Source organism: Mixophyes fleayi, chromosome 10 (genome assembly GCF_038048845.1).
Source record: "Mixophyes fleayi isolate aMixFle1 chromosome 10, aMixFle1.hap1, whole genome shotgun sequence".
Lineage (NCBI taxonomy): Eukaryota > Metazoa > Chordata > Amphibia > Anura > Limnodynastidae > Mixophyes > Mixophyes fleayi.
Window position 1 is genome coordinate 56,510,539 of NC_134411.1, and position 12,009 is coordinate 56,522,547.

Here is a 12,009-nt window from a genome sequence, read left to right on the forward strand (position 1 = left end):
CCTAGTGAAGTGGGCAGCATTAGAGCCGCCATGATGCGATTCTATGAGAATCCTGTCATTTTGGCCCTGCCCCCTACTGTAAAATGATGCGTAAGTGTTAGATCTAGAATTCTGACCCAAGTCTGCCTGTGGTGTCAAGTATATCTGGAAGCGCTTCAATCAGCTGGAGAGAATTGACACAGACCAAGTTCTGTATACAAGGAATATTCTCTAGTTTATTGATACAAAGATACAGGTTTTTATAGGCTACTGAATAAATGAATCCTACGTCATATGCATACAATAGTTTATACCACTAGTTTATGAGAAGCGCTACTGATTAACTTTCTCACGTATTCTTGAGGTGTTTACTTTTCTCCCCCTTCTAAGGACAGATGAGCCTATTATTTCTTATCTCAAGGGGAGTTGGAGATATGCTATGTGCAACACCATGGATACAGTTCCCATACTACCAGCTGGATATGAAGCTCATTATTGTTTTCATAACTGGTTACATTCTTCAGGTGTTCCCTATTAGTTCAACTTCAAGGCCATAGGCTCACATATTGCAAAACTGCAAGTTAACAGAAAAATGAATAATCTCTTCTAGCAAATAATATTTCTATACAAGTTACAATAAAATGGCTGAACAAAGGCCTTATGAGGCCTTAACAAAAAATCATATTTAACATTTCCCATCTTTTATTCAATTTTCGACCCTTTCTCCTCCTACCTACCTAATCCTATCTATAGAACCACATTCTTAATAAGCAGGTACTTATACACATGTAGGAGGCCACATGCATAGAGTTGGTCCCCTTAGGAATCTGTCAACTCATCCCCCACTAATAAGCCTGTGATCCTCCCTGTCCTAACTTGATTTATGAGGAGATGCATTTTGGCAAATGTCCATGTCTAGAAAAGATGGTTTCTTAGAAGATGGTTTCTTAAAAGATGGTTTCTTAAAAGATGGTTTCTTAGTAGGTAGTTAATGAGTCTATAGTAGTTCTGCAGGCCTTGCATGTCCTTTGTTCAATCTTTAGTAGTTTCTTGTTGCAAACTCTGCAGTTCTTTGGCTTTGCTAGTCCAAATAATTCATGACACTCATAGTCTGGTCAGGTTTCAGAAGTAATTTCTGTGATCATCAGAGGTTCGGGATTTTCAGTGGTTCCCTTTTTGGAGAGACAACAATCAAGTGTCAGTAACTTCTTAATCAGCCATATATTTAGTTTCATTATCACCTATACGATCAACAGGATTGCAAAACCATTTGCTACTAATGCCAATATTTCCAATATCCAACATGAATCATTACTGACAACTTTACCAATGAGGTTATGCATCTGCACAAAGACATTTTCAGAGTTTACTCTACTATGAGTGCAAATTGTTGAGCACTCCTTCCCATATGTTTCTCACAGTGGCATAGGCAATATGTCACTTAACTGTCTGTTTCATACTGGGTTAGGGAGGCCTTAATCCCTACTTCAGTCACAATTATTCTGGCAAGACATATCAATACAATGAGACAGTCATTTCTATTTATCAGAACAAGACTCCCCTGATTTGAAGACTTTGCAGTGTTATGCGTGAATCCAGGTGTCTCTTTCCTGTACTTTCACTGCCATGGGAGTCGTCAACAGGACTTGATAAGGACCCTTGTATCTGGGTTCAAGACTTCTCCTGATGTGCTTTCTCACGACCACCCAGCCCCCCAGGGTGCAGTTTATGGGTACCTGTATCAAAATTAGGGTTTGCAATGGAGGAGAATATTTGACCATGTATTTCAGTTAGTTGTTTCTATAATAAGGCAACATAATTCAACAAATCACTATATACATGGTGTAGTTGCTATGGAAAATAACAGCCTGTTCTGTTTGCTGTGCCAAACAATATCTCATATGGTGTTAAACCTGTGTCTTTCCTAGCAGTATTTTTTACTGAGTGCAGGTAAACATGAGATCCATGGCAGACCTGTTTCAGCCATTATTTTCTGCATTTTCAATTTCAGTGTACCATTAAGGCGCTCCATACATCCTGAACTTTGGGATCTGTAGGGGGTGTGATAGTTTCTGGAATCCTTGCCCCGTAAAGTGTATCCCTCTGTCACTTACAATGACCTCTGGTACACCATATCATCAGATTACCTCATTCGCAATTTTCTTGGCTAATGCTTTAGCATTTGCTTTTCTATACAGCCATGTCTCCAGCCAGTGACTAAAGAAGTTGACACAGACAAGCACATTCTCAAAGCCCGAGCATTTGGGAAGTTATAAAGTCTATCTGTATCCTCTTATAGGGATATTATGTCTGGGGTGTGCTTTTCCATAGGACAGACTTACTCGGGTTACTTTGTGCACAGACTAGGCATTCTGCCACTAACGACTGTGCTGCTTGGGCGAACCCTGGTACTATCCATAAGCTGCTAGTGAGTACAACCATAGCATCTTTTCCCAGATGCACTTTCTCGTGTGCTATATTGGCCATAATGGGATAAACTACTTTTGGCAGACACAAACGCTGACCTTTACACCACTCCTTGCACTTCTAGTGCTCCATGTATTGCCCAAGTCTTTTTCTTATTTTCTGTTGCTTGTCTTTCCATAAGTTGGAGTGTGCTCTGGTCAAACAGGGGTCAGGGGGTCACCATGTAAATAGACTCCCCTTGGGGTACTGGGGCTATGGCGGCTTCTCGTGCGGCCTGGTCTATTTCACTTAGCTTCGGGGGTAGTATCTCTGTGTGTGTCTTCATCTTCATCACTGTTTGGAGGACAGCTGGAATGCAGTGAACAATGCCCTGGTATGTTCATCATATTGACTGGTTTGCTTGCTGAACCCATAAGGTCCCTACTTTTCCATACAGGGCCATAATCATGCGCAATTACAAATGCATAACTTGAATCAGTGTAAATATTTACTCTTTGTCCTTTTGCATATATGCATGCAAGTGTCAGGGCCTTTAGTTCAGCTTCTTGTGCTGACATGTGACTCGGTAGAGTCTGTTGAATCACTATTTCTGTGTGTGTGGTTACAGCACACCCTGTATACGGGACAGGATCTATGTGATAGTGTGAACCATCTACAAAAAGAGTGATGTCTGCATCTGGTAATGGTTTATCTTTAATGTGAGATAAAACCAGAGATTCTTGTTTCATTAGTTCTATGCAATCATGTTCAGAAAAATTTTGTTTGCATTTTTTTTTTCCTTTCTTTCTGTTCAAGCTGGAATGGAATTCCCCCAAATCCCTAGGGTAACCCCAATATATACAGGTACTTCTCCCATCTTTTGAAACTTGCTGCAATAAGGCAGCAGGATTCAACATTGTGCACTGCTTAAGTGTAACGTTACTGGGAGTAAGCAGTGCTACTTCATTAGGATAGGCTTCAGTAAGGAGCATGTGGAATCCAAGGAAAAGGTTCTTGGTTTCTGAGTTCCACAAAGTTTACACTCATAAGATGGAGTGTACAGTACAACGGTTAAGACAGATGTGGTAACTTTAATTCTTCTGGAAGAGAAACACTTAGCTTAAATAACCTGTTAATAAGCCACATCATCAGTTCTATTAGTGTATATAATAATGTGTTGGGCCACAATACTCACAAACACATTCCTGCATTGGGTGTAAACCCCTGTAGTCATGGGTTGCTCTTTTCTTTATTTGGTTGGGTTAAACTTTCATATTAGAATTTTCTAATTATGTATAATGATCTATACATTACTATGGGCCTGAGTCTGGTTCTTCCAAACTTGGCTTTCCTTTCTAGTCTAGTACACATCTACAGCGCACAGCAAAGGAAAATAACGTGCAATCTATATTCCTCCTGCTAATATCAATGAACTCCCCTCTCTGGTCTCCCTTGGACCTTTAAAAAACTTAAAATACAGTTTACTCAGATTCCCCTTGTCTGAAGGTCTTAACATATATCTGTGAACATGAGAGGCTCTGGGGCCTCTTGTGCTTCCTTTTTTTTTTTTTTTTTCTTCTAATAAAAAAGGAAAGGGAGGAAGAAAATACACAGTGCGCTCGGCAAGTGTTATATGTCACTCATTTCACAATAGGAGGGAATGTCCTTTGTGCTGTATATCTTCATACTTAGTAAATCTGGCCGGTAACAAATGTTTTGCTTGTGCTTGGTTTCTGTCACAACGTACGATACCGTTAAGGTAACTGGGTGTCCTAGCACAATATCTATACTCTTTTCAAGCACTAAAGCAGAGTAGTATGCAAGTGACCTTAGCTTGCGACCATGTATTTGTGTCAGTACTCCTTGTACATGTGCACTGACTTCATAACAAAATAATGTGAAAGGCTTGTCATAATCTGGCAAAGCCAGTGCTGGCGCTGAAGTTATTTCAGCTTAAAATTGGTTAAACATTTGGTTCTGCTCAGAGGAGAGTATAAATGGCTTGCTATGATCCAGAAGTGCTAATGCAGGAGCACATACAATTGCTCTTAAAGTCTTAAATCTTTTTCATTTCTGTAAAAATATAGAATTCCCATCAATGCATTACCATACCCACAATAAAAAGAATTATTTACAGTATATGACAATTATAGCACAGTAAATAAGGGCAGTAAATGTCTTTACAAACACTGATTTACTCAAAACTGTAATGAGGATACAAATAAAAACCTTTTGCTTTCTGCACATACAGAAAAACCACCTAGTTCATGCATTTGCTATGCGAATAGCACATAAACTCTAATATCTCTTTCCAAAACAAGGTAATCATTACTCAGAAGAGTTTACGTTATTTAAATCCTTCATTAGTTTATACTTATGTTTGTTGTGGTGCAAAGATGGTGCATTGGAAGTTAAATCAATGCAATCTGGATTGCCTAATGGGTCTTTGCAGCTGGAGACCTGTGAATAAAAAAAACTTTTGCATAGAGATTAACATTTATTTACTAGGAATTACTGTAACTGTAACATGCGTGTATACTGTTATCAGGTAACCAGTGAACAGCTGCTAAAAGCTTAACTGTGACGCTATGCGTTCCATGCCTTGATTTCCTCAAAGGGGCAGTCCCTAATTTCACAAATAGAGAATGTCAAAGTGACGAGACCTGGGCGAGTGTTCAAAGCCACTCCTTTCTTATCATCTCTTAGTACAGCCCTTTTAAATGACACTAATTAAATTTCCGGGTTTAGAAACATTCAATCTGGAATCTTGGTTCCAAGTATTCAACCATTTTAAAAGCAGCACTGTCTCATAAATCAGAGTACTCTCGTTAGACACAATACATTGTGTCTGTAAATCATTCAACATTTTCTCAACAAAATCTCTCTCCCGTGACCAAATATTCACACATATTTCTAGATTCTGTGATTTTCGTGTTCAAAGTAAAAATATATTCACTTAAGTCTCGCTCACAGACGACATTTTATCTCGTAACATTTCTTTAAAGGCATAACAAACCCTCCTGATTTCTGAGAACATTCATCAGCGCCATTTTAACACAGATAAAAACAGCATGTAAGCTCACTCCCACAATTCTCAACTTCATTAAAGAGAAAGCTATATTTCTGAACTTCAGAAACAAAATTATTTTGTTCAAATACAGAAACGGCTTGTTGGATCCCAGCCAGCTTTATTCTGACACTAGTACTTATAGTGATAATGTACATTATTTACAATCTTGTCCGTGCAATCGGACCAAACATTTTAAAACTTCTTTTGTATCTTTTTAAAAGCTTATCATTAAGCAATGAATGTACAACTTTTTCAACCTTGAAACATGTCTCTTGTAAAAAACGGACAAGACAGACAAACATTGTGATTTAAAGTAAATCAAACATCTCCCTTATAGAGCACTAAGACAGAGAACAAACAATGTGAATTATCACGGATCTCTCTCACACGCAGTAAGACGGAGACAAAACTCACATACAGAGAAAGAAAACTTAACTGACATCTTCCAGCCTACTGCTGTGGAACTACAAGTCCCAGCATTACACTAAATACAAGTTAGCTTCAACATGTTATCATCAATCAGCACTCCGGACACATTTTTTTAATTTTACATACATTGTCAAAAAACAAAAAACAGTGTGCTTCTTATCTCAACACACTGAAATCATTTACACAGAATAAGGGAGGGGCACATTTCACTTATTCAGCTGCACAGGATCAAACATACATTTATAATATACAACCTACTTGATTCATTATTCAGCTTCCGATGCATTTAGCATATCCACATATATTTCGACTTTTCAGATCTCTTAACTTTCCTGTGCCACCTCAAACAATCTCTTGGGGTTTGATCTCAATACCCCTTTGTTCTTGTCACATTACCACTTGCAACACCTTTGTTTCTCCATCCACACATATCTTTGGCTATCCCCGCTTTCTTGAAAAATTCCCTGCAGACCTTCTACTCCCCCATTTCCTTAAGTCTTTGTGCATCATATCTATGAGGGAGCTGCTGTCATTTGTTTACTATCTATATTACTCGTATTGACAGTATTCTGTTGAGTCCAAATCGGGACTCTTATCTAGTTTCTGTGGGTTGTCCTTGCACTGGACGTCCCGTTCTGTGGACTCCTTGTACTGGATGTCCGTGCTAAATAGCTTCTTTGACAGTATCTGGGACGAAGGTCTTTTGGAAATCTCTCTTACACAATTTGGGCAGATTACAGAATCTCCCTTCTTTGATATACCTCTGGGGATGGTGTCTAAAATGTTCACTCAATGTTCAAAACAATAACTCTCTAAATCCCTCTATTCCATTACATGCTTCTTTGATCAATGTCTTATGTGACTTTTATGCTTTATACATCATACATAGGTACAAACACATGCACTCAAAATTCAATCATCTTTCAAAAATCTAATCAACAATACAATTACAGTAAACAAATTGGGTTAATACTGTATTATATTAATCAGATGATACTTGAGACTCACAAATTCGCGTGTCAGGTGCCTCAGACAGACATGAGGTGACCCAGACTAGGAAGACCAACGAGTAGAAATCTACTGACCGCGGATGTTGGGGTTCAATGTGCTGGGAAACCTCCGTTGTCTGTCTTGTAGCCTGCTGGACAGCGAATCTCGGTGGGACCTCCAAGTTGTTAGATCTAGAATTCTGACCCAAGTCTGCCTGTGGTGTCAAGTATATCTGGAAGCGCTTCAATCAGCTGGAGAGAATTGACACAGACCAAGTTCTGTATACAAGGAATATTCTCTAGTTTATTGATACAAAGATACAGGTTTTTATAGGCTACTGAATAAATGAATCCTACGTCATATGCATACAATAGTTTATACCACTAGTTTATGAGAAGCGCTACTGATTAACTTTCTCACGTATTCTTGAGGTGTTTACTTTTCTCCCCCTTCTAAGGACAGATGAGCCTATTATTTCTTATCTCAAGGGGAGTTGGAGATATGCTATGTGCAACACCATGGATACAGTTCCCATACTACCAGCTGGATATGAAGCTCATTATTGTTTTCATAACTGGTTACATTCTTCAGGTGTTCCCTATTAGTTCAACTTCAAGGCCATAGGCTCACATATTGCAAAACTGCAAGTTAACAGAAAAATGAATAATCTCTTCTAGCAAATAATATTTCTATACAAGTTACAATAAAATGGCTGAACAAAGGCCTTATGAGGCCTTAACAAAAAATCATATTTAACATAAGCATCATTATGTTGCGCGGGGCCAAAGTGAAGCGATTTATCAATCCACCGCCCATACCACCCACCTCCCCTCCCAGCCAAAAGTTGGCAAGTATGCCATAGAAAGGAATGCTTAGTGAACCACAAGGGCCTGTAATCTCAGGGGGTCTGTTTCTATAATTGCGAGGGTTTACATTATGAAGAAACTTTTGATAATGGATTTGTTTCTTTTGCACACCATTTTAGTGATGACATAGTAAAAGTACTGAATCTATGAACCAAACTACAGGATATTTGGAAGCCATAAAAGGGTATTTGAATAATTATGCATTCCAAAGAAATGTTTAATGTTGCAAAAGATTACAGTGCTTATAAAATTGTCACAAGAAAAAGACATAATACATATTCAAACTGTATGAAATAAATGGGAGAACATTTTAAATCATATTTACTTGAGTGCAAATGGATATTTGCTCATGAAGGAGTAAAATGAATTGTAGATGTGTTACCTGCTCACTTTCATTGTAGGAACCCTGACATATTCGAGTACCAACCAGCAATTACCATAGACCAGGCTTGGGCCCATACAGCAAGCTACTGTTGATCCACTTATCTTAAGGGGTAGCAAGTTTAGATTTAAACCTGGAGAATTGTTCAGAATCCCAAACTAATCTTTTCCACAGGACACGAGTCATGCTTTTAAATACTAGGGTTGAGCGAATGCTCCACACACACTCCATACATGTCACAAGGGATGTGAAATTCACTAGTGAATCAGAAAGATTGATTTTACAATATGAACTGTATTTCCATGGCCAACAACATGGTGTTCCCATGGTGTGTTTCAGTTCAGCCAAATTTCAAAAAGTTATTTGTATGCTATATGATTCAGTCACACAGCAATGTTGGTCAAGGGTCCGATGATTTAGTTGGTAGGATGGTATTAGGTTAACCTAGTAAGGTTAAAATGGTGGTTGAGCAATATTATAAGCTTGCCTGTTTCAGAGAATGCTTGAAATTTGTAGACCAGAGGAAAGTCTTATTGTGCAAGGGAGGGAATTCCACAAAGTGGGTGCAGCTCGAAAAAAGTCCTGTAAATGGGAATGGGAGCATGTAATGAGTGGATGAGAGACGCAGGTCTTGTGCAGAATGTAGTTGTCGAGTTGGGATTTATCTTGAGACCAGTGAGGAGATGTATGTTGGTGCAGTTTTGTTGATAGCCGTTTAGGTTAACAGACCTATTTTATATTGTATTCAGTAAAAAATGGGCAACCAATGTAGAGACTGACATTGGCTCATCAGAGGAAGAATGATTTGCAAGGAAAGTCAATCAAGCCACTGCATGCAAAATAGATTGTAGGGATTAGAGCCTGTTTCGGGGAAGACCAATATGCAACATTATTTAAATATAAAGTCGTTGTGGGGAATAAAGGATAGTTCTGAGTCAAGGATTACACCTAGGGAGCAAGCTTGCAGGGTAGGTTTTAAGGTCATGTCAATAGAAATAGAAATGTCAGGCAACTTCTGTTGGTGGGTGGGAATATTAATAACGCTGTTTTTGAAAGATGGAATCTGAGTTGGCAAGAGGACATTCAGGACGAAATGAAAGAAAAACAGTCGGTAACGTGAGACATCACGGCTGCCGAGAGATCAGGAGAAGATAGATAGATAAATTTGGGTATCATTCGTATAGAGATGATACTGAAATTCAAAGGAACTTATTAGTTTTCCTAGAGAAGTGGTGTATTTAAATAAGTATAAATGTAGGTTTGCTGTGGCACCTTGTAGAGTCCATAGCGCAGTGACTGGGTGAAGTACCAGCGCAAGTGTCCTGGAGTGTAAATATGTTGACCGTGTGCCTAATTTAATAAACTGTGTGATTTTAAATGTGTATTAATGAAACGCTCCTGGTGGTCCAGTGGATGTGTGCGCAATGTAGATGAAGTATCTGCTATCTTCTGATCTTGAATACTTTTACCTCCTGTCCTCTTGATCCTATACCCTCACAAATTGGTAGACCCCTGTCTTCTGTATTCATCGCACCTCTAACTAAGATCTATACACTCTCTCTTTCTCCCTCTCCAAGCATTAAGTGATTACTGCTATGCTGGAAAAAACTAAATTCTGACCCAAACTTTCTCTCAAATTACTGTCTCAGCTCCCATATCCCTCCAAGCTTCTACAGAGAATTGGCTTCACTTTTCTCACAAGCTTTGTTTCCGCAACCAATCTACTGGATCGTCTTTAGTCAGGCTTGTGTTCTCAACACTCCATAGAGATGGCATTGACAAAGGTTGCCAAATATTTGAACACTGCTAAATTTAAAAGGCCAATAGATGCTTCTAATTATCCCGGATCTTTCTGCTGCATTTAACACTTTTGACAAGTCTCTTCTCAAAAATGCTTCAATCCCTAGTTTTTCAGGACACTGCCCTATTCTGGTTCTCATCTTGCCTGTCTAATCACTCTTTTTTTATTTCTCTCGGTCCACCTCATCTCTGCTTCCTTTATCAGTTGGAGTACCAAAAAGCTCAGATCTACGTCCCCAGTTCTTCTTTATCGATAATGTGTGAAAAGGTAAATTCAATATGTATATGTTAATAAATTCTTACAGCACTCAACTGTAGCCCGAAAATCACACAACAATTTCAAAAGAAACTTAGTGGGGGGGCATGGCTTGGCTTGGTAGCCATCCTGGCCGGACGTGATTCTCTCCAGCTCCTCTAACTTGGTGTAGAAATATCCTTCTCTATTGATAGTGTTCGCCACAGAAAATTTTGCCACCCAGGTGACATTAAGAAGCAGCTGGGCGGGGGCAGTGTAATAGATGGCAATAATAATAAAGAAAAGGTTATTGCCAGCACTTATTTATAATAATAGCTTTTTTTTTTTTATAATATTTTCATCATGCATGGCAGCTGTGGTTTAACAGACTCTGCTGGCTGCAGTGCTCACACAGTGCTTATTATAGTAGGATAAACAATGGTTAGTCCTATTATAATAGGACTCAGTCGGACTCTAAGAGCCGGGTAGCAAGTAAAAACAGCCAGTTGGAGCACCCACTAGTTGTTGGCAGCTCTCACCATCCTTGTAGGTGCCTCACCACTCACTCTCATGCCGACCCTTGCTACCTCACCGGGACTGAGTGACTGGTGGCTGGAGCCTGCATCTTTCCAGGCCACGTGGATGCCACTGCTGACACTCTCCTCATATGCTTTCTTTCTTCACACATCCTATTGAATCCTCTTCAGTCAAGCTTTCATTCTCAACACTCAATACAGACTACGTTGACTAAGGTTGTCAATGATTTTATCACTTGGATCTCTCTGCTGCATTTGACACTGTTGACCTCTCTTATACAAACACTACAATCCAAAAGTCTTCAAGAGACTGTTCTATCCTGGTTCTTATCCTACCTATTTAATAGCTTTCTGTATATATTTTTCTGGATCCACCTCTGGTACGCTCCCTTTATTTATTGGAGTACCACAAGGCTTACTACTAGGTCTTCTGCGGTTCTTGATCTGTACCACTTCTCTAGGAAAACTAATATGCTACTTTTGGATTTTAGTATCCGCTCTATGCGGAAGATACACAAATTTATCTGTTGTCTCCTGATCTCTCACCATCAGTGTTGGCTCATGTTACTGACGGTCTTAATGTCATTTCATTATGGATGTCCTCTAGCCAACACAAACTCAGTCTTTCAATATTCCCTCCCACCTACAGAAGTTGCCTACCTGACATTTCTATTGACGTGACCATAAATCCCAACCTGCAACCTTCCTGCCTAGATGTCATCCTTGACTCAGAACTATCCTTTGTTCCCCACATCGACTTTGTATCTGAATCATGTTTTATATACATCTAAAGAAACCTTTCCAGAACACGCACATATCTCACACAATACACTGCAAAAAAATGTAATTTATGCACTCATCTCCTGCATTGCAATTCCCTCCTTACTGGTCTTCCCCCCCTGAATTGGACTCCCACCCCTACAATCTATTTTGCACATGGTGGCTAGATTTGATTATCCTTGCAAATCATTCTTCCTCTGCTGAGCCACTCTGTCAGTCTCTACATTGGTTACCTATTTTTTACAGAATCCAATATAAAAGCCTTGTATATTTTTTAGAAGTATATCAACAAAACTGCACCAACGTACATCTCCTTACTTTTTTCAAAATATCTCGCAAACAGACACCTCCATTCTGTACAAGATCTGCATCTCTCATTCACTCATTAGTCTATTCCCACTTACAGGACTTTTTTTTGGTCTGCACACCACTTTATGGAATTATCTCCTTTGCACAATAAGACTTTCCTCTTGTCTTCAAACCAATAAGCATTCTCTGAAAACCTACCTCTTCAGGAAAGCTTATAAAGTTCCTTA

General features: G+C 39.1%; 1 protein-coding gene and 1 long non-coding RNA gene across 3 annotated transcripts in view; one reads left to right on the forward strand and one right to left on the reverse strand.

The window, feature by feature from the left end:
* RIPOR1 (RHO family interacting cell polarization regulator 1) overlaps window positions 1-12,009 on the forward strand; it is a 280,592-nt gene that overhangs the window by 51,140 nt on the left and 217,443 nt on the right. The gene's annotated exons all lie outside the window — the stretch shown is intronic.
* LOC142104237 (uncharacterized) lies at window positions 189-6,130 on the reverse strand. Its single transcript, XR_012679538.1, has 2 exons — window positions 4,214-6,130; window positions 189-3,499 (listed from the first exon to the last, which is right to left on the reverse strand). It is a non-coding gene; the product is annotated as an uncharacterized LOC142104237 (long non-coding RNA).